Below are 22,488 nucleotides of genomic sequence, written 5' to 3'. Positions count from 1 at the left end.
AACAGATCGTCAGCATATAATGAAAGATGCTGCCGTCGGCCGTGTATGTCTAAACCCGCACAATGCTGTCTGATGTAGGATGCTAGGGGCTCGATGGCCAGATCAAAGAGGAGAGGAGAAAGGGGGCACCCCTGTCTCGTACCCCTCTGCAACGCAAAAGAGGGAGAAAGCCCTCCGTTTATTATGAGAGAAGCCTTGGGGGCCATGTACAATTGCTGCAAAAAGTTGGAAAAGTTACCCCGGATACCGAAGTGAGATAGTGATGTGTGTAAATGGTCCCACTCAATGCGATCAAACGCCTTTTCAGCATCAAGCGCCAAAAGGCAAGCATCTGGCAGTTGAGAGGGGGATTGTGCATGTGCGTTGTACCAATAATGGGTCACCACACCAAGAGTTTTCCTGATGTTCAACACTGACTATCTGCCCTTTACAAAACCAGTTTGGTCGGCATGGACTATATGTGGTAAAACTGTTGCCAATCTATCCGCCAGGATCTTCGTCAAAAGTTTATAGTCTCCATTTAACAATGAAATGGGGCGATAAGATGAGGTAAGAGTGGGATCCCTATCGGGTTTCAATAAAAGACAGATGTTGGCTTCAGAGAATCTGTCACTTATTTGCTCAGTGCCTGCCAGGTACGCAGAGTATAGGGAAGATAGGACAGGGGCCAGTTCTTCATCCAGTATTTTAAAATATTCGGCGGCCGCCTTGCCCAGCTTATTCTGCCGAATGGCCTTAAGAACCTCTTGAGGAAGTATCCTAGAGTTCAAGAGGGAGGTCTGGTCCTCCGTAAGACTAGGGAGTTGCACTGCATCCCAAAACTTGTGTTTTGCTTCTGAATGAATTAATTGTTTAGAATATAGGGAAGTATAATAATCTACAAATTCGGCCATGATGTCTTTAGAATCGACAGTTATGGTACCCTTGGATTTAATGGCTAGGATCTGGGACTTAGGCTTGTAAGAGTGAACCAACTTGGCGAGTAACCTGCCAGCCTTATTACCATGCCGATAATAACGCCCCTGCCTGTGGATATTGATTTTATTGTCTTGTTGAGCGAGGTATGTATCCCTAGTTTGTTTAAGGTCATAGTACGCTTTCCTAGTCAGCAATGTAGGGGTAGATAGATAGTTATTATAAGCCTCAGTGAGTTGAGAAAGAAGAGCCCCATCCACCCTCTTAAGCTGCTTTTTATGATGCGCTGAGAAAGAGGTTATGTGGCCCCTCATCACCGCTTTGGAGGCATGCCAAAATAGATCTGGAGCACTTGAGTTGGAAGCATTGTCCGACGCGTAGTGTGTCCAGGAGGCTTTTAAATGGCGACGAAACTCAATATTATTATAGAGGTGAAGAGGGAATCTCCAAGTATTATTTGGAGGCTTAGGAAGCTGAGGCTGAAGGAATAAGGTAACTGGGGCATGGTCTGAAATAGTAACTTGACCCATACCTATGAACGAGATCTGTGGCGTGATACTTGGTGCAGTCAGAAAGTAGTCAATACGTGACATGGTATGATGCGTTTTAGAAAGGCAAGTGAAATCTCTCTCAACAGGGTTTCTAGCTCTCCACACATCTACCAGGTTCAAAGTTTCTTTAAAGGAGCCAATAAGGGATACCTCTCGCTTATATCTAGACATATTTATCTTCAAAGCTTTTGAGACAGAAGGGTCTCTAAACCTATCTAGGGGAAGAGCCTGAGCCAAGTTAAAATCACCTCCCATAATTATAGGAGCGTTATATGTGGTCAATGTGGCTAAAAGGTTTGTCCAAAAGTCAGGGTCATATGCATTAGGGCCATAAACATTGCATAGGGTGTATGTGGAAGTGTCAGTTTGAATTAAGGCAATTATAAATCTCCCCTTCTTGTCTATCTCTACCTTAGAAAAAACAACTGCCAAACCTTTGCGCACTAGGACTGCAACCCCCCTCTTCCTACCCTCTGTGGGGGAGCTTATAACCTGTCCAACCCAGCGTATTTTTAATTTCTCATGTTCCTCAGCTGTTAGTTTCGTCTTTTGGAGTAAAGCTATGTCAGCCCTTAATGAGTCTAAATGATGAAGAATCATGCTCCTCTTTGCCAGGGATGTGATGCCCCCTACATTCCAAGCAATAACTTTAATGGGAGGTGACATATCTAAAGCTTATAATGGTAATACATGTATGTGCTGTGTAGTTTTGACTTACATTTATATGATGACAGTGTTTAGCCTTTGTTGATTGGCAGTGTGGCGGAGGGGAGGGAGCCAGAGGCCCCCAGGCATAGAGTCCACAGCAGCTATGGAGGAAGCGAGAACATAAAATGGCATTAGTATTATGCTGAGGCCGAAGTTTTCCAACCACAGCTGTATAAACAGTACAAGATATTTTCAACATTCCAGAGTTTAAAATAACCTCAAGAGGCTTAGCATAGATCAAGACAATGGAGTCAGATATACAATGATTAGATTTTCTGTATTGGGACCAACAATTACCAAACACGATTGTATTTGTATTGAAAAATATGTTCAGCATTTCAAGGAGTGGCTCTACTTCAAGGGGTTTAGCGCAGGGTAGAAGAGAGGGAACAGACAAACAATGGCCAGGCAAAGTTTGAGGTGGGAGAATACATAGCATACATTCAGGAACAATACCCCTGGAACAGAGCAGCTCTGCAACACCAACGGCAGTGGACCATAGGAGATGGAAGGCAGACAGGGGATCACCATCCAAAGGTGCTAGATGCAAGTCAAGGGCCAAACATGCAGGAAAGGGGGTGGGAAACCTAGAATGAGTAGGGGCTCTACCGATAACATACCTGTCTGAACCATGGGTTATGCGACGTGGGGGGTATTGCATAGTCTTAATAAGGTGGGGTGTGTAGGAGCTGGGACTAGAGCAAACATTGAGAGTACTAAGAAAACAAACCATATGAACAACCATACTTATTATGAAATCTATGTCGCCTATGTGGGCCGGAGAGGAGACACTGCAACACCTGCAAACGTCAATGACGTAAGAGAGTATTTCAGACAGAGGCAAGTGCTCAACAGCAGAAGGGAACTCGGCGTCCAAGTGCCCCCCCTCCAAGCCCCACAGGCACACACACACCAACTAAGAACTATTAACCACAACCATGGTCTCTGCAAGATAGGGACCAAACATGTCATAAGATACATTTTATGTAAAAAAAGAGAAAATTGATTCTTGTTAGAGTCTTATCAACCATTATCCTGCCTTCGCTCTGTAGACAGAAATGCTTGCGCTGCTGCAGGCGAGGTGAAAGTTTTTGGACCTGAAAGGGTCTGGATCTTAAGGGTAGCTGGAAACATAAGAGCAAATTTACGCCCCTGTTCATGCAAGGTGGAACAGAGTGAGGCAAAGTCCCTGCGTCTCAGTGACTTCCACCGAAAAATCTTGAAACAACAAGAGGCGGTGATCTTCATAAATGACTTCTTTAGCCGTTCTGTATGCTCTGAGAATGGCAAGCTTGTCCTGGAAATTCAAACACTTAAAGATTACTTGACGTTGTTTTTCCCTGGAGTTGTCCAGATATCTGTTAGGGCCAATGCGGTGTGATCTCCCAATATCCAGTGGGAGGCAATCCAAAGGCATGCCCAAGAGCTTTGGAAGGGTTGAGGCGGCAAAGTCCAATAGATCTTTATCCTTGATAGATTCAGGAACACCTACAATTCGCAGGTTGTTAAGTCTACTGCGGTTTTCTAAATCTTCTACTTTGTCCATTAACTGTTGATTTTGTTTCAGCAAGTGCTTCAATGAAATATCTGATTCTTGCTGCCTATCCTCAACCCCCGAAATTCTCTGTTCTGCAGCAGACATACGGGTAGAAAAGAGTCTCACCTCACTGGTCAACACCAGCCTGCAAGCTGTCCATCTTTGGTAAGAAAAATGCTTTAAGTTCTTGCAAGAGTGAGGAGTGGTCACCAGGTGAATTGTTTTCAATATCTGCAAGTGAGGTGTTTGCCTGAGATTCAATAAGGATTTTGTGATCTTTGACTCATGGTGCTACTTGAAGGCGAAGGCAGCCTGTGAAAATACTCGTCCACTTTCATAGAACAAATTGTACAAGAGGACTAGTATTGCAGGAACGTTATGCATAAACCACAAAGTGACACTGAAATTCTGTGAGATGCAACGGCCCCTCAGGCTGTGAACGAGCAAGATGAGTAAGAAACAAACAAGCAAGCTGTATTTACCACAAGAGCATTCCTCTTGCCCCGTAGGCTCCCTTCCCTTCTTATCTCACACTAGAAATGTTAGTCCCAGGTGTAATAGGATAAGTTCACTGAGGTAGCTATGAAGCAGTAAAGTGTCAGGCAGATTATTCAGTTAGAAGTTATGGGCCTCGAGTACGCTCACAAGATCACATGAGACAGATGTAAAAAAAAAATTAGCTATACCAGCTACGCAGCAAATAATAGAGAAACTCTGCCCCACTCTGAAAACATAGACCCTAGATATAGTCCTGGGAATTTTTTTTTAACTATACCAGCTATGCAATAGAGCAGAATGTTCCATATGTCTAGCCCCTGTCCGGTTATAGATTGCTGAGTTTGTTCACAGCTCCAGTGCTGCAGCTCTCTGTCCCAGGCCCCCAGTTATCTACCAACTTGTGTCTTGATATAAGTTTGCTTTTTTTTTTTTTTTTACTTGCTCTCCCTTCCAAGATGAAGTGAAGCAGGCCGGATTACTTAAAGGCAGTCAATTGCTATCAGCATTGCTTCTAATTGAGTTAATCATTTAGCCCACAATGTCCCTTCAGGGTGCGTGTTACCTGAGTACCGCTTATTATTGTCCCCTTTTCAGCTGCCACAAAGACAGTTAAACCGGCTGGATCGGTATCCTATAGCGTTGCCGATATATTCCTTAGGCTGTATGATTCTGCAGCTCCGTCCGGGCTGTGACGGGTATGGAGGTAGGGAGGGATCCTCCAAGATGGCGCCCGCGAGGTCCGTTAGGTGCGCAGCGTGGCGCAGATAGAAATGCCTTCCGAGGCAAGGGCGATTTTCGGCCCTTCACGATCTATTCCTGGCTGGTTGGGGTCCTATTACATCTACCCAACAAGGCGGTAACGTGGGATAAGGCAGCCGGCAGCAGAAAATGGGATATATTCAGAGTTAAATTGCGGAGCTCTTCTCTTCTGCTGCCAGCCGCTAGCTCCGCCCACCGGAAGCCCCGGAGAAATCTTTTTATGTTAACGTTTGTCTCTAAAAACCTGATGATCTAATGGTCTCTGGGCTGGCGAGATGATTAAAGAAAGCTCACCAGTACTTTTATTTTCCTAGTGGAATTCTATAAAGCCAGTGTGTCTCAATAAGGGGCGTTACCGAGTTTCGTATAAGGAGGAGATGGTGACATTAAAAAAAGTGTACAATAAAATTTCTATTTTAAAAATCTTGCAAAATGAATAGTTGAACCATTCACACAAAAATAAGCAGGAAAAAAATGTTTTTGTGAGGTGCATCGAAAATTGTAACAAAATTCTTCACCAGAAATCATATTTAATAAAAAAATTAATATTTGTATGGAAATTAATGAGGATTAATTCATATTAAATATCCACAGTGTAAATTGTAATTTAAGTACACTGGATGTACAAAAATCACTTAGAAATTCGTACTAATAAGGACAAAATACAAATATGTCATGTTTGTTTTTTTGTAAAATGGGCTGAACATGGGTGTTCCATGGGTGTATATGAAATTGTCTCTCTAATCCCTGAGTAATAATTCTGTTAAGATTTTTGGACTACAGATCTCACAGTTTTTTCTCACAAACTCAAAACACTCAAAATACCTTTAACCATAATAGAAAAACACATGCATATGAAAATATAGGCGATTGTAAGATACTATACACAGAAAGCAGAGTAATGTGATTTATATTAGCTGCAGGATTTCTTTTTGAAGGTGCGCCCCCTGCTTACTGTTAACTTTGCTCAACTTTTTTGAAGCATCCCTTTCCAGCAAAATCCATTACTTTCAATAAAGGCAGGGCAGCCCCGGTGAGGGTCAGCATGAAAAACCACGTCTAAACTTGCAAGGTTTAGATCAGCGGTTGCCAACCAGTGGCCCGTGGACCACGAGAAGTTGTTGGTGGTCCTTGACACCATCAAGCAGGAATTAATCTCCTCTTATGGTGTCATCCCCGTCGCGCCGCAATTCCTTTCAGTGCCTGACTGGAAATCAGTGAAAACCAACGGAGGAGTTAAATTACAATCTCCCTATGCACTTTGCGTAGTACTGCACAACTTGGGTAGCTAGACTGTATTTTTAACTCCTTCCACCCAGCACCCTGCTCAGAGGAAGATGCTTCCATTCTAAAGCCAGCAGAGGTTGGTATAGTCTTGGCTTGAAATAGTGGAATTAAAGTAAATATAAATATAAAAAGAAAATCTTTAAAAAAAATGATCTTTTATATTTTCATTTATTTTCTTCCCTTGACCTGTCTCTTTGTAGTAGTTTTCCTAATTCCCTCACATGGACTTACATCACTGTTTGTCTTCCTCCCCTCCATCTTTTTTTATTAAATATTAATTATTTTTTATTCTAATAATTTTCCTTTACACAAAGCCATTAAATAATTTCCCACGCACAAAGCCAACTGAATTCCAGTAATTGTCATCCATTTGTCCACCAGTATTATAGTAATTGCCAGTAACATCAGCCATAGTTAGCTCACATCCATATTGAGAGCTTTCTGAAATAAACTTAATTTATGACTCCAATGTCGGTCCTTGATCATAAGTAGTTTTGAATATTTCCTAACTGGGGATGTAACTTGGAAGTCTTGTGGTCCTTTTTAAACATAATTATTTTTTTCCCACCTTCTGCCTCTGTTTCCAGCTCAAAAGTTGGCACTCACCCTTCATCTGTCATTTGGAAGTATTCTCTCAGTTCTGTCTTTCAGTTAGTTAATTCCAAAAAAGAATTCTTAAAAATATGTAAATATATATACATAATGTAAACTTAGCTATGGTTGTACTACTTATGTACAGTACGTGTGTGTGTGTGTATATATATATATATATATATATATATATATATATATATATATATATATATATATATATATGTTAGTGGTCCACGGGATTCAAAATTGTGAGTTTAGTGGTCCCTGAGGTCTGAAAGGTTGGCGACCCCTGGTTTAGATCATCGGGCCCATAGTCACAATCACATTGTTGTGATTGTAACTATCAGTACAGACGTCTTGATAACTGGGCTTTAAACTGGGATTGCGCAATCGCAAGTACAAAAGGAACCTATTACACTCTGATTCCACTGCTAAACAATCTGAATGCCATTTGTATATAGACATGGTGGGCATGTTTGCCCAATCACTATATTTAATTAATTACAACTATAGATTGTTGTAAGAAAGTATACACAAATAGCACTCTATTCCCATTAGTATATTATAATGATGTGGGAAATTTACATCAAAAATAGGTTAAAATTCAACTTTATTAGATATACTTAAAAATGGGTGCTTAAAATCATGTGTAGATATAAGGTTGGCTTGTAGAGAAAGCTCAAAGAGCTATCTGCCTGATGGACACGATGTGTTAAATAATCTAAGAGTAGTGCTGGGACGAAGGAGAACTTTTAAAGTTACTACCTATCCGGTCATTGTTAAATATCAAGGATAATACTCAGATATGTAAGGTCTGTCAGGCAATTAATTACTGTCCCACAAATAACCACTAATATAAATTTGATTCTTGTAGGTAACTATAGATCACAGCCAATCTATTCTATTGTGCAAATAATAGGGTTAATTATTGTGTGGAAATTCCAAAAAATGTGCTGCTACAGGCGCTTTGATGTTCCCGCATCTTATGTTGCTTTTATGTTCGGTTATTCTATCCTTGATACGCCTAGACGTCTCACCGACATAGCCACGCCCACAAGGGCATTTAATCAGATAGACAACATAAGATGCGAGACATGTATAATGCCCATTATGTTTAAATTTATGTCCTGTTAGGGGATGAGTGAAATAAGGACCCCTAATTACTGAGCTGCAATTAATGCAGCCAAGACATGGAAAGCATCCAACATTGTTATCACTAATGTAAGTTTGTTTAGAGATTTTCCTGGTACCAATATCAGCTCTTATTAATGTATCCCTTAAGTTCTTATTCCTCTTAAATGCTGGCATAGGTGGGGAATTAAATTCCTCAATATCTTTCATACATTGTCCCAATAGATGCCAATGTTTGCGTATTATTTTTGTTATTTGGTTACTCTCCTGACAGTATTGAGAGACAAAGGTCAATCGCTTATCCTTCTGCTTAATACTCCTTTTAGTGGTAAAAATTTTCCTTAGGTATGGCTAATACCTCTGCAGTAACTATCAATCAAACTGTCAGGATAACCACTTGCCAAGAATTTAGATCCCATTTCTCTTAGTCTAAGGGGAACCATATTGTCATCAGAGACAATCTTCCTAACTCTTAATAATTGACTACGTGGTAATGATGCTATAAGTGGTTGCTGGTGAGCACTGTCAAATTTCAAAAGACTGTTCCTGTCTGTTTCTTTCTGGTAAATGTCTGTCTTATGTTGTCTATCTGATTAAATGCCCTTGTGGGCGTGGCTATGTCGGTGAGACGTCTAGGCGTATCAAGGATAGAATAACCGAACATAAAAGCAACATAAGATGCGGGAACATCAAAGCGCCTGTAGCAGCACATTTTTTGGAATTTGGACATCAAATTAATCAATTGCGATTTCAGGTAATTGAGAAAATTGATATTGTGTTCTTTTTGATCCCCATGTTCTAAAATAAAGGGATTTTTAACCTGACACCTCTGTGCTGTTTCTATGATTTGATGGTGGGCTTGGCAGTGGCCCACGGATGTGTCAGTTCCTCTGGTTATAGTGCTGGTTCTTGTTTGGACTTTGTTAATTATTGTGTATCAGTTCTTACAATAATTCCCATATTAACATCTACATATTAAGCAGGTTTGTATTCCTCTACATGAGTTACTATATGTTGCAAAGCCTCCGAAAGCAAAGAATTATATTGCATGTATGTTGCAAAACCTTTGTGGGTTTGTAATTGGATTGTGTATATATTACCAAGCTACAGAGGACAAGATTTTTAGGGTGGTTTGCTAATGTTACAAAGTCTCAGTTGATTATATAAGCATTTGGTACACAGCCACAGAAGGTAATGAAATATATTACGTTTGTATTACTTAACCTTAGGAGGCAATGTTGTTATACTAATTGAAAGAGGAATTGGGGGACAGAAAGTCCTTACAGCTTGGTAAAAATTCCCTTACTATAGTTGCTTTAAATGTTAAATTTCTTTGGTTTGCTCACTATAGTAGCGAGCACACAATATTAGGTTTATGTAAAAAAAATCCCTTAAAATAGTTGCTTTGTGTGATTAGTTGCTCTAGTTATCGCACTGTAGTAGCAAACGCCCACTGTTGTAAGGGCTATATAAGAAATTCCTTAATGTAGTTCCTTTGAGTGACTGATTGCTCTAGTTGTTTCACTGTGTTAACAAACACCCACTATTATAAGAGCTATATAGAAATCTAGCATCCGAAAAGACAAAGTGCAATTATTATACAGTGCTTTTAGGTCAATTTCAAATGATAAATTAATAAACAATAAAGGAAACCTTATATGCTTGTGTGCACTGTTTATGATTGAAAGGATCTTTCCTTTGGCCTTAGCAAACTTCTTCAAGATGCTGGATGTGCTGTATACTTCATCCGAGGATCCCCTGTTTAAAGAGCCATCTAAGCTCCACCCCTTCCTGACGTGAGATGTAAACACTACACCCCCCACTAGCCATGTGTTATTACGGCGTTCTAACTATATCAATATGGCTAATTGTTCTCTCAATGGTGTAATGTAAAGCTGTCCAATTGTCATATTCATGCATAATAAAATACTCTCATGTTACTACATGACAATATAATACATATACAGTATAGATGAATATCATGTGTACATATACTTTAAAATACCAGACAATACATTGCCTTAAAATTTGACCATATTCTAAACAGCTTAAATCTCATAAAAGACAATGTATTAGCTATATAAATGAATATCATGTGTACATATACTATAAAATAACAGACAATACATTGCATAAACATTTGTCCATATTCTAAACAGCTTAAACCTCATAATCAACTTATAAGTCACATTATCGACTCATACCTAAAATTAGCCATATGCCAAATATATAATTCAGCTTCTATGTACTGCATCTTAGACACCACTCCTGTGGTTTGATACTAAAAACTGAAAATTAACTTAATGTGACTAACCTCCACAGAGACTGCACTATACCCTATACCACTTATTATAGTTATCAAAGCATCAAGATCGGCAAATGTTGAAATTTGTGACGTAACATACAATCCCGCAATCTCAATCCGACACACAAAGTGAGTTTAAAACCTGTGGAATTCGAGCAGATTTGTGTTCATTCACCTTCCTATTCGACACTATTTGAAGCTCTCACAAAGATATCAAAAGTTCTACAGTTACAGTCTTTTCCGACTCAGCGTACCTGGTTTTCAATCTGCCACCCTTCTGGTCGCGGATGCCATAGAACTCAATGGGAGTCGGAAAACACAGAAAGCTTATGTTCGATGCTGCAAGAGAATGAAGTATATTACATAATAAAAGTAAATTAGAAACTTTATTACAATTGTATACCCTTTCTAAACCAAACAATATTATTGCTCCACATTTGGTGCCCTAGTAGATATAGGGATAAAAATGAAAAATACTTTAAAAATTATGGATTATGCTACAACTTTGTCTCTCATTACAAATTAAGGGGATAATATTATTTCTACATATTTGGTGCAAAGTTTTGCCCCAAACTTGTCTCACTAATAGATATACAGATAAAAATGAAATAAATGCACAACATAAAGCTAACTTCATTTTCATTTTTTTGAAAAATCTATGTGCACCATGTTTAAGTCATGTAATACAAGTCCCACTCTCCACTTCACGCCATATTTGATGCAACACTTTTCCCACCAATTTTGACGCAAACTCCTAAATAACCCACACACAAGTGAATTTTTCCACAACTTTTGATTGGAATATGCATAATCACATGATTTATGACATCAGCCAATCTGATTCAAATACACATTATAAACTATCACTAACTAATCAAATTGCTTGATACTTCTGTCATTGATCACTCATCAGAACTTGTAAGTGCCATTTGTTACATTATGCATTATACTTTGAAAGTATGTATATGTGAAATTAGTATTAAAGATAAACATTGATGATGACACTAGGACACCCAGTGTTATATTTTAGACAAGGATTTTAAAATTCGAATTGTTGTTTGATTTACTAGAATCTTAAGATGTTAGCTCAAAGGGATAGCCCACCTAACTTTAAACTGTCATGAATCATATACAGCAGAAATTAAAATCATGTTGAATGGGTAATGTGTGTTCCCTGTAAATATATATTTATAAACACATATAAAAACATAAATATATATGTATAGATTTACATACACATATATATTTTTTGCTGTCCAATGCTGCGCAAATTACCCCCTGTGCTGCGCTAGGTGCTTTGGTGTCTCACAGCATGAGAACAAGGCTCCCATTGGAACCTATGAAAGCGTAAGGCTTCCAGGCAATGCGAATGAAAGGTCGCATTCTCATTGCACCTAAGTTGTAATACCAGCGCACATTTATGTGCACTGGTATTACTGAGCAAGCGCAAATATCACGCCTGCAAAAGTGCAGTTTTGCACACCACTAGGCCATTGTATTGATAAGTTTGAGGAAAATATTTTCAGTGGATATGATGACATAACCAATAAAATGTGATATTCCAATAGACAAAATTACATGAATTTTGTAAAATTTATAAAGCAGTAATTTAGGAGGGGATGATGTCCTGAAATAATTTCACTGTTATTGTTAATTGTATTGACCCTCATATGTATTAATATGCAAGGATATTAAATAAACACAGACACCAATAATGGGTTGTAAAGGCCGCAGCTCCACATTTATTACAAATAAATATAAACATGAACCATAAATATTTAACCAATTAGCACCAAAACAACAGAAACCCTCAAGAGGTGCTTGCCTATCTAAGACGCCAGACTTTAACCACATTCCATCCAGCTTGCCTCTCCTGAACACCCAGGGGGTACACCTCATTAGATCATCCACTTAATTATTATTGACATCCCACCCGCTTTATCCGCAAAACCACTTACTTTCCTATTCACTTTACGCCTAGAAGCGTCTAACTTTTGCCTTGTCCCATGCCACCTTCCACGAACACCTAGGTTCGATTTCAGACCATATCAATATTAACCCCGGGAACAGTTCCAACAGCCTTTCCATATCCCTCCGAATCATATCAATTAGTGTATTTTGAGGAATATAGCCCAAATCATTACCCCCTGCATGGATAAGCAGCATATCTGGCAGATGGAACAGACGAGCACACTCCACTACCTTTATTAAGACCTGGTCCCATTTCATGCCTTCAAATTCGAACCATCTTAACACAGTCGTATTCAGGTCAATTCCCAACTGGCTCCCCTTCTCCCTGGCCATAGCCACCGTCCTGGCTCTTGCTATATAAGAGTGACAGATTATCCAACATGAAATGGGACCTGCAACATAAACAAGAAAGAATCATCATAAATAGCTACAACACCAATGCAGGGAAAACATAAGACAAATCTGCCAGATTCCCATCTACCAATCCTTTTAACCACTTGGTCCCCCAAGCCCAACTAACTAGCCTCCAAAGCAGCCCCTCTCCTAAATAAATGAGACTCTAATTCGGATGCTACAAATCCCGCCCCAGACAAAGTCTGCCTAAAAACAGCCACAAATTGAAAATGAGACAAAAAGGACCCATCCTGGTATACTAATAGAGGTCCTCTCCCCTTCCCCCTCACCACCATGAAACCTTCTACTGATGACACCGGGCAACATTCCCCACCAATTGCCCCCAAACTAATCAACTTCCCTTTTCCCCGTTGGTCAGTCTTAGATCTGCGTAACCAAATATGAACCTTGTCACCCTCCAACCATACATCATCAAGCTGAATCCTCCCAGACTCCCTTTTATTAACACCACCAGTTCTGAGATCTGAAAAGCCCCCAAAAAGGCCAACACAAACGCTGCTCTAAATAGTAAAAACTCAGAATACGATCCACATATGCCCTGCAATACCCCCACCACTGATTTTAAAACAGAAAAACACGGGCCTTCTGGAGTCACTTACAACCTCCCTTTGAGCCCAACTCTTGGCTGCCAGCCGAACCACAAAGGCCTTCGTTATGTCCTCCCAACCCAGCAGTTGAAATAGAAAAGCCAAAACAGACAGACAATCTTCTTTGTACCATAGCCTTAGAGGCTCCCACCACCCGCCAATCCCCCATCCACTTGAGCAAGAGTTCCAGCCTGTTTAACCTCTGACCCCCCTCCTTATTCTTGGTCAGAAAAATCCACCACTGTTTCCATACCTGCCAGTATTCCTTCCAAGTTCTGTGAGCTAACGCCCCCCTTACCAGACATGCTAGGTCGGAAACACCATAGACCATAGACTGTTCGGACATGGATCTCCCACCTCCTCTGCGGCTGGTGCCAAAGTTAAAAAATGATCCCACTGTAAACGGTAAAGAGCGTCAGCTCTAAAGCACACATTGTTCTTCAAACACTCCAGCACAAACATCCTCAGCAGATGCACTACTGGAGGAGAACTAGCTGTGAATCTGTTAACTGCCATCACTACCCCCATGTTATCAGACCTGAAAGTGACTCTCTTGTCAGCTAGCCTCTGTGGCACCACCCATAATGGCACCAACTCTAAAAAAGTAATGTTCTTTGTGAGACCTAACGCCACCCACTCCTCCGGCCATTGCCCCACACACCAACATCCACCTAGGTATGCCCCAAAGCCGATCCCACCTGCCGCATTGGTAAACAGTTCCAAATAAGATGCCAGTACCCTCAGCTGTGGGATCAATGCTCTGCCGTTGAAACTGTCAAGGAAGGACATTCACACTTTCAAGTCCTCCTTGAGATGCCTGGAGAGGCACACGTGATGATGTGGCTTTTTCACACCCGCCAGAGCCAGTGACAATCTCCTTGAGAAAACTCTCCCCACCAGAAATAATGCAGCAAGCAAAATTGAGCTTCCCCAGCATTGCTTGCAGCTCCCTCAACGTCGCTTTCTGCCTGTCCAGGAATGCCGCTATAGTCGCCTTTAGATCCTCTAACTTGTCCTGAGGCAGACTGCACTCCATCCTTACCGAATCTATAGAAATTCCCCAAAATTGCAGAGATGTACAAGGCCCAACAGTTTCTTACATTCGCCACTACGCTGCTCACCAAGAAACAAAAAATTGTCTAACTAGTGCACTGGCGACCAGCATTGAGCATGCCAAGACATTACCCACTCAACAAAAGTACAACATTTCTCAAAATAGGAACAAGAAATAAAACAGCTCATCGGCGACGTTAAATCTAAAAAATATGAACCATCGAAAAAACAACCTAACAAATGATGACAGCTTGGGTGTACCGGGAGCAGCCTCCACATCCACCTTTGACAAAAGAGCCCCTTTTCCCGCCCTACGGACCAACTCGGCCGCTCTATCAAAGGACGCATATCTGACCGCTGTCAGTTCCAGATCGATCCCGTCGTTAACCGATTCCCCCTTTGGGTAAGACAGGTGATGTATCATCCGGAACTGTCCTGACAACTTCTTAGGGACAACCCCCAGTGGTGACACCCGTAAATTGGCCAGGGGCCATTCAGCAAATGGACCTGCCATATGCCCCAGCTGCACTTCCTTTTGAAGTTTGTTCCGCACTATCTGCGGGAAATCTCTAGCCAACTTCAAGTTTCTAATGACTTGCATTTCCGGCCTGTCCACAAAAGGAATGAAAAACCCAGAACTAAAACCTGATAACAACAGCTCTGTGCCCACCCTCCTGCCCCTTTCACCGTACATTTTTAGCCAAGGAGCCATCTTTTCTAACCTCACTGGGGTCTGCGCTCAAAATGGCCACCTCGCTTGACTGCCCCCCCGGCTTTGCTCTTACGGAAGCACCGACTTTGTGGGTGCTGACCCCTGCAAGTGGAGCATTCATGTTTATACTTACAGGTATTACCGAATCTGCAGGACCCGTCGTTGAACTGGAAACATAGCCCTTTCCTAATTGCCACTCCCTTCCTGCTGGCCTGACCCCTTCCATACCCGCCACTTGATCCATGAAAGGACTGGTTTCCTCAGGGTGGCATCATAATTTCCAGCCAGATTTCCATGTTGCAGCCGTCCCACCGCATGTCCGGCCAAACAGCAATGTGCTGAATTAATTGCTCCTCATACCACCACCATGCCATCCCACCATAGGATCTGTATGCTGAAGCAATCTCATAATAGTAGCAGAAAAGGGGGGATCCTTGTTCCGGAAATTTTCCCGCCACAACACTAGCCAGTATGCAAAAAGCCCTGGACCAGTTTTCAAATGTTTAAGGTAATTTCCTGTACCTCTTCTTCCCCTCCTCCTCTTCCTTCTTACCCGGCTCAGCTTTGGAATATTCCTTGAACTCCACGAATTGGTCCATCAGCAAGAGGGAAAAAAATTTCCAGAAATTCTCTCTTCCAAATCTTCTCCTTCATCTTCGCTGTCAGGTGAAGGCCCAAAGGAGCAAAGGCATGGAAGCCTGAACGCCTCTTAGATACCTTCAAAACTCCCCTTTCCCGAAACTGGTTCCTCCAGCTGTGGTTCCTCCAGATGTTCCTGTCCCAGTTGCCTCACTGGTCCACGCCCTTGCCACTGGAGTTCCTCCCACTCCCATCGCCGTCCCTTGTCTCTCCACCTGAGCTAGCAGTGCCCTGAAACCCTCCAAAATTGCCCTCTGTCCCACATCCATACCTCCACTCACTCCAGAAATATTAACATTTTGAGACACCTCCCCTTTTATAGTGGGTGCCGCTGAAGGTCCTTGTGTTACCGCTGCCAGCCCTGACTCTGCAGCCGTGGGCGCTGCTTCTTTCCCTCATTCTGCCCTTTGTCCTGCCTCCTCCTGGATGCCAACTGCTTCCATTAGCGTGAGTGGGTGCGCCGTACAGTGTTCCTGCCCCTTTCCTGTAGCCCCAGCCTAGCCCAGGTTGGAGAAAGCCGTTCCTGATCTCTGCCTCTGTAAGGTTGCAGGGAACGTGAGCGCCCCATCCTGTGCCCTGCTCCTGCCTGCTCTTCCCTTCTGCTGCCCGTAGCCCTCACTGGGCTTGACTGTGGATCCTGAAACGTAGAGGAGAGAAACCTGGCAGTACCTTCACGCCTCTCCCTTTCCCCTAGACACCTCCCTGCCTCTTCTGCCCATATCCTCTTCATTGAACCTCCTCCTCCCTAGGCCAGAGCACCCTGCTCCGCCATCTGCTCCTGCTAAAAAAACCTGCAAAATCTGGGCTAAGGCAGCAGTATCACTCACCTTGCCCGCCTCAACTGGTCCAGCTGCCGGTCTCACTTCCCTGTCCTCCTCTTCAAAGTCACTGTATCTATCCTTTATGTGAAGGGAGTCCTCCTCCACTACCAGCAGCTCCAGATTTGGGTCCTGATTGGTTGCTGGCCTACTAGAGCCCACTGAAATATGAAAAGCCACTGTAATTAAACTCCCACCCCGTTCACCCAACTTTCTGCGACTAACAAAACCTTCATATATTAAATACATATTTTTTTTTTTAATAAGCCTGGAAAGTTGCCCCAAACCCTATAACTGATCCCTACCAGCGTATGCCTCATCATATGCTATGCAGCCCGCACTACCTTAAATTAGAACCCAATAGCAAAAAGCTTTCCCTTCTCCACTCTGTCAATCCCTTCTTTGTTCATTTTTTTTATTGCACCAATTTGTTCAGGCCAGGCCTCATGTTACGACCTGGCAACTCCTAACAATTCACTACCCTCTCTGTTGTGCTGATACACGCACGCTCTCCTCAACTACCTTGCTTAGTTCTTTGCTCATGTTACAAGCAAACGGGCTCCCTGCTCCCTAAACCTAATCCTAAATAAAGGTCCCATGGGACCCTCTGACCGCTGTCTCCATGAATACTTGCACACCCACCCCCCATTTTCCAACTGCATAATACATAGCCGTACCGGCTTAATGGCCCCCTTCTGTGATGGTGCATTTCAGGGGTGGCTCAGCGGTACTTACCATCTCCTGCAGTCGATGCGCCGTCCATCCACAAGGCCACCGGATGCTGTGGCCTAGTTCCAGCTCCTGCAATCCAGATAACGTCCGTTCAGCGCTGCTCCTCCTTGCTACAACCGCAGCAGCCACCGCTGTTGTCGTCCTGCCCCTCCTGCATCTCCTGGTCGCTGATACGGATCCTCCTTTCGACCGTTTCTTCTCCCCTCCGTCTGGGCTTAACCTTTCAGGTGGCTTCGACCGCCATGTTGCCCTGGTCCTGCACCCTCCTTCCTCCGCCCGTCCGACTGCCTCTTTTAATATCATTACATCTGTATTTTAATGCTATAAATCCATTTTTAATGTCTATATAATCTAAATATTTTTGTTAAATATATCCGTTTCCATTCAAATGCATAAAAACAAATAAAATGCCAAAGTTTATTGTCTCAAATACTAATTTTGAGAAACTCATGAAACAATAGCAAACTGACATATCATTTCTAAATTATGTTTTTTTAAAACCTCAATATGATAAAGTGCACAATTTCACATTTTTAAATATCTAAATGAGTCCAGGGAATAAATATTAAACAGTATTATGCACATAATATTACAAAACAATATTTTAAACACATAACACACTTCCAAATTATAGAGAGAAAAAATCAATGAATACCTAAATGGGTAGTACAATTGTGTGAAAGACTGCAAAGAACTTGCAAATGTAAAACAACACATTTACATACTTTTATATACATTTCTAAGACATAAATGTGCTCACAGAAGTTATATTAAACAAATAAACACCACCAGTCATAAAAAGATATTTTTAAACATTAAATATTCATAAAATGTAAATAATAAAAAGATTGAGTGCCTGACTATGTGACAGTTGATGCCGGTGGCTACTGTAAGTATAACAGTTATGGAGTGTGTATCAGTCAGGGGTAGTTTAAAGAATGGACCAAAAGAGATAGAGAGGATAATCACCTACAAATACCAGGAGCAGAAACCCCTTGTGGGCTAGATTACAAGAGTCCCGTTATTCTTTGAGTGAGTCACAATATCCAATATCGAGACAGCGATAACTTGCACGTGTATTAGTTGAAAGTAAATGCGTTTGCTTTGGCACAACTGAAGAGCTTGAATAAAGACTATGGGACCGAATTAACAAGCTTCAGGCTTGCCGGAAACATCAGTTATGAAGACCGCTGCTCCATAACTGATCCACTGTCTCTGAGGCTGCGGTCTGCAATCCATCCCGATCCTATACGATCGGGCTGATTGATACCCCCTGCTAGCAGCCGCGAATCTGCAGGGGGCAGCATTGCACAAGCAGTTCTGGTGAACTGCTTGTGCAATGTTAAATGCCGACATCGTATAAGTATCATGTCGGACAGACATTGAAAAAATTGGCCCCTAAGAGTTACAAAAAAATTTGCACCAAACAGAACATAAATACTGTACATTAAAATAAACTGTTACACTCCTATGTACACTATCTGATTTAATTTATTCACAGAAATATATATACATATTATATAACGGTTAAAAGGTATATGACAAGGTATTTGAATGGAAATATGTGTATGAGTGTTATATATATATACACAGCGAGAGAGTGATACACAGCGGGAGAGCACTCTCACTTCATAGTTGAATTGCCAGGGTGCATGCAGATTATCATAGAAAAGCAAACAAAGTGTCTGAGGAAGGGGATACGTTCCACAAAAGGTCACATTAAAAGGCACCTGTTATTTAACCCTTTAAGTGCTAACGATGGCTCTGATCCATCACAAATTGTCCTAGTCAGGTGCTGACGACGGCTCAGAGTTATCGCTAGCACACACCCACCTACTCCCACCCAAGTGATCTGGCCTGAATAGTGAGAGGCATCGCCGGGGCTTCACAATTTTCTTGGTGACATCATGCTCAATGACCTGATGACGTCACAGTGCAACTTTATTTAAAATTAACAATGGACAATATAGGGAATTGGGGCATGCTGCTGAGAAGCCTGTATCTCAGGCATCTAAGCAGCTACAGACCACCAAGACCCACTGTTGGAAAAAATATTTAAAAAAGAAAAGAAAAAAAGAAAAGCTCAAATCAAGCTAAGCACCCAGGTGGGAAATTACTTAGTAGCCAAAGGGTTAAAGACCAGCGAGTGCAAGTCTACTTCGTTTGTATATATATATATATATATATATATATATATATATATACATACATACATACAGTATGTGTGTGTGTATTTACGTATATGCACACTAAGACTGGACTGGGTACACATCCAATGACCCTGCAACATGCACAGACCTGGGTGCTCAATAACACTCACAGGTAGCTGTACCATCCCCAGAGTCCCAGGCAGTAAACCCCAGTGCAATGCCCATAGGGAAAATTACAAAACAAATTAATACAACACAAAGAGGAAGTCTAACACTCACTAGCAAGCACTCAGCTAAAATTAAAAGCAAAATGGAAAAGTTAGTTACGGTATCTGGCCAAATGGGAAAAGCCCAGGTACCACGTCACGGTCTCTCCCAAAACCTGGGTCCCTAATACAGCCAAACAATGCAAGCTCTTAATCAAACAAACTGGGAACAAGTCAAGGGTGCAATAATCACCCTAGATACATATAAAAAAACACGGAAGGAGAATGCACTCTCAGTCTGGACTGGGTACACATCCTATGAGCCTGCAACATGCACAGCCCTGAGTGCTCAATAGAACTCCCCAGAGTCCCAGGCAGTTAACCCCAGATAAGTCTGGGTGCAAGGCCCATAGGGAAAATTACAAAACAGATTAATACAACACCCAGAGGAAGTCTAGTACTCACTTGCAAACATTCAACTAAGATTAAAAGCAAAATGGAAAAGTTAGTTAACGCATTTGGCCAAATTGGACAAGACCAGGTACCACGTCAAGGACTCTCCCAAAGACCGCGCTATTCTAGGAAGTCTGTAGCCAGAAGGGAGGTCATAATAGTGTGGTCCTGCAGCTCATGGCAAGACCCACGCTACTATGACCTGAAAAACCCTTAATGACCAGGGTATGTCATGGTCATTAAGGGGTTAAAGTATTTTTTTTTTATCAGACAGTGTTATTATGAGTATAACTGTACTTTTAAATCTATTTTTGATGTTTTTTGTGTAACTTTTTTTCTCATGTAACAGTTAACCAGAGCTCTGAAGTCACGCTAAAACTGAGTTTTTTACTAAATAATGCTAAAAAATTACCTCTGAATGCTGGTGAGTTTTTTTTATAAATCGGGCCCATTCTTTTTTAACCCCTTAATGACCGGACCATTTTTCAATTTTCTTACCCTTAATGACAATGGCTATTTTTACATTTCTGCAGTGTTTGTGTTTAGCTGTAATTTTCCTCTTACTCATTTACTGTACCCACACATATTATATACCATTTTTCTTGCCATTAAATGGACTTTCTAAAGATACCATTATTTTCATCATATCTTATAATTTACTATAAAAAAAATACAAAATATGAGGAAAAAATGAAAAAAAAACACACTTTTTCTAACTTTGACCCCCAAAATCTGTTACACATCTACAACCACCAAAAAACACCCATTGTAAATAGTTTCTAAATTTTGTCCTGAGTTTAGAAATACCCAATGTTTACATGTTCTTTTTTTTTTTTTGCAAGTTATAGGGCAAAAAATACAAGTAGCACTTTGCTATTTCCAAACCACTTTTTTAAAAAAATTAGCGCTAGTTACATTGGAACATTGATATCTTTCAGGAATCCCTGAATATCCCTTGACAAGTATATATTTTTATTTAGAAGACATTCCAAAGTATTGATCTAGGCCCATTTTGGTATATTTCATGCCACCATTTCACCGCCAAATACGATCAAATAAAAAAAACTGTTACATTTTTCACAATTTTAGGTTTCTCACTGAAATTATTTACAAACAGCTTGTGCAATTATGGCATAAATGGTTGTAAATGCTTCTCTGGGATCCCCTTTGTTCAGAAATAGCAGACATATATGGCTTTGGCGTTGCTTTTTGGTAATAATAAGGCCGTTAAATGCTGCTGCGCACCACACTTGTAATATGCCCAGCAGTTAAGGGGTTAATTAGGTAGCTTGTAGGGTTAATTTTTATCTTTAGTGTAGAGATCAGCCTCCCACCTGACACATCCCACCCCCTGATCCCCCCCTGACCTCCCTCAAACAGCACTCTTCCCTCCCCCACCTCACAATTGTCACCGCCATCTTAAGTACTGGCAGAAAGTCTGCCAGTACTGAAATAAAAATCATTTATTATTTTTTGTTATTTTTTTTTTCATACTGTCTGCAGTCTGCATCCCCCCTTACCCCACAACCTCCCTGATCCCCCCATACATCTCTCTAACCTTCCCCCTCTACCTATTTGCCGCCATCTTGGGTACTGGCAGCTGTCTGCCAGTACCCAATTTGCCCCCCAAAATAGTTTTTTTTTAACTTTTTTAGATTAAAAATTAGTTTTCTGTAGTGTAGCTGGCCCCCCTTAATTATCTACATCCCTCCCCCTCCCAGATCCCTTACTAAACAAAGAAGATCCCCATGCATCTTTATTGATCTGATTTTTTTTCTCGGGCATATTTTGCGTGCGCGCGCACATGCGCGTACACCCGCCCCCCCGTCCCCCCCGGCCGCAACCGGCGATATTGGCTTAAACGGAGCTGTGAGTTACAGAGATATGGAGCATATGCTTATTGCTCCTCAAAGAAGCTGCTCCCACCCACCAACAAATGTCTGATCGCCATAGTCCGATGCAGAGGGCCCTTTCTGCATCGGTGGGCAAAATAAGGGATTGCAGTGATGCCTCAATATTGAGGCATCACTACAATCCCTTGTAAGCAGCCGGAAGCGATCATGATCGCTTCCAGCACTGCTAACAACAGAGGACGTACCAGGTACGTCAATTGTCATTAAGGGAATGTTTTTCTATGACGTACCTGGTAAGTCCTCTGTCATTAAGGGGTTAAGATTGTTTGTGAAACAAATCAATTTGTTCTCATGTATAAATGTTGTCATGACCCATTAAAATATAGACTGAAAAAAAATGGCGGTTGGGAAAAGGTTTATGCCTAGAGCCTGTGCACTTGTTATAGGGAGTTATTTATCATATTCACCACTATCAGTTGAGGCTTGAATATTAATCCACTGGTAGTAGATCATGGGTGAAAAAAACATATAACTTGCACCAAAACAGTAATGCACGGAGCATTTGTGTTTTCCCAAAGTGGCCAGTGAGGCATAGCAATGTACCATGTAAAAGCT

The sequence above is a fragment of the Bombina bombina genome, chromosome 5, assembly GCF_027579735.1.
Source record: "Bombina bombina isolate aBomBom1 chromosome 5, aBomBom1.pri, whole genome shotgun sequence".
Lineage (NCBI taxonomy): Eukaryota > Metazoa > Chordata > Amphibia > Anura > Bombinatoridae > Bombina > Bombina bombina.
This window is presented reverse-complemented; position numbering follows the sequence as displayed.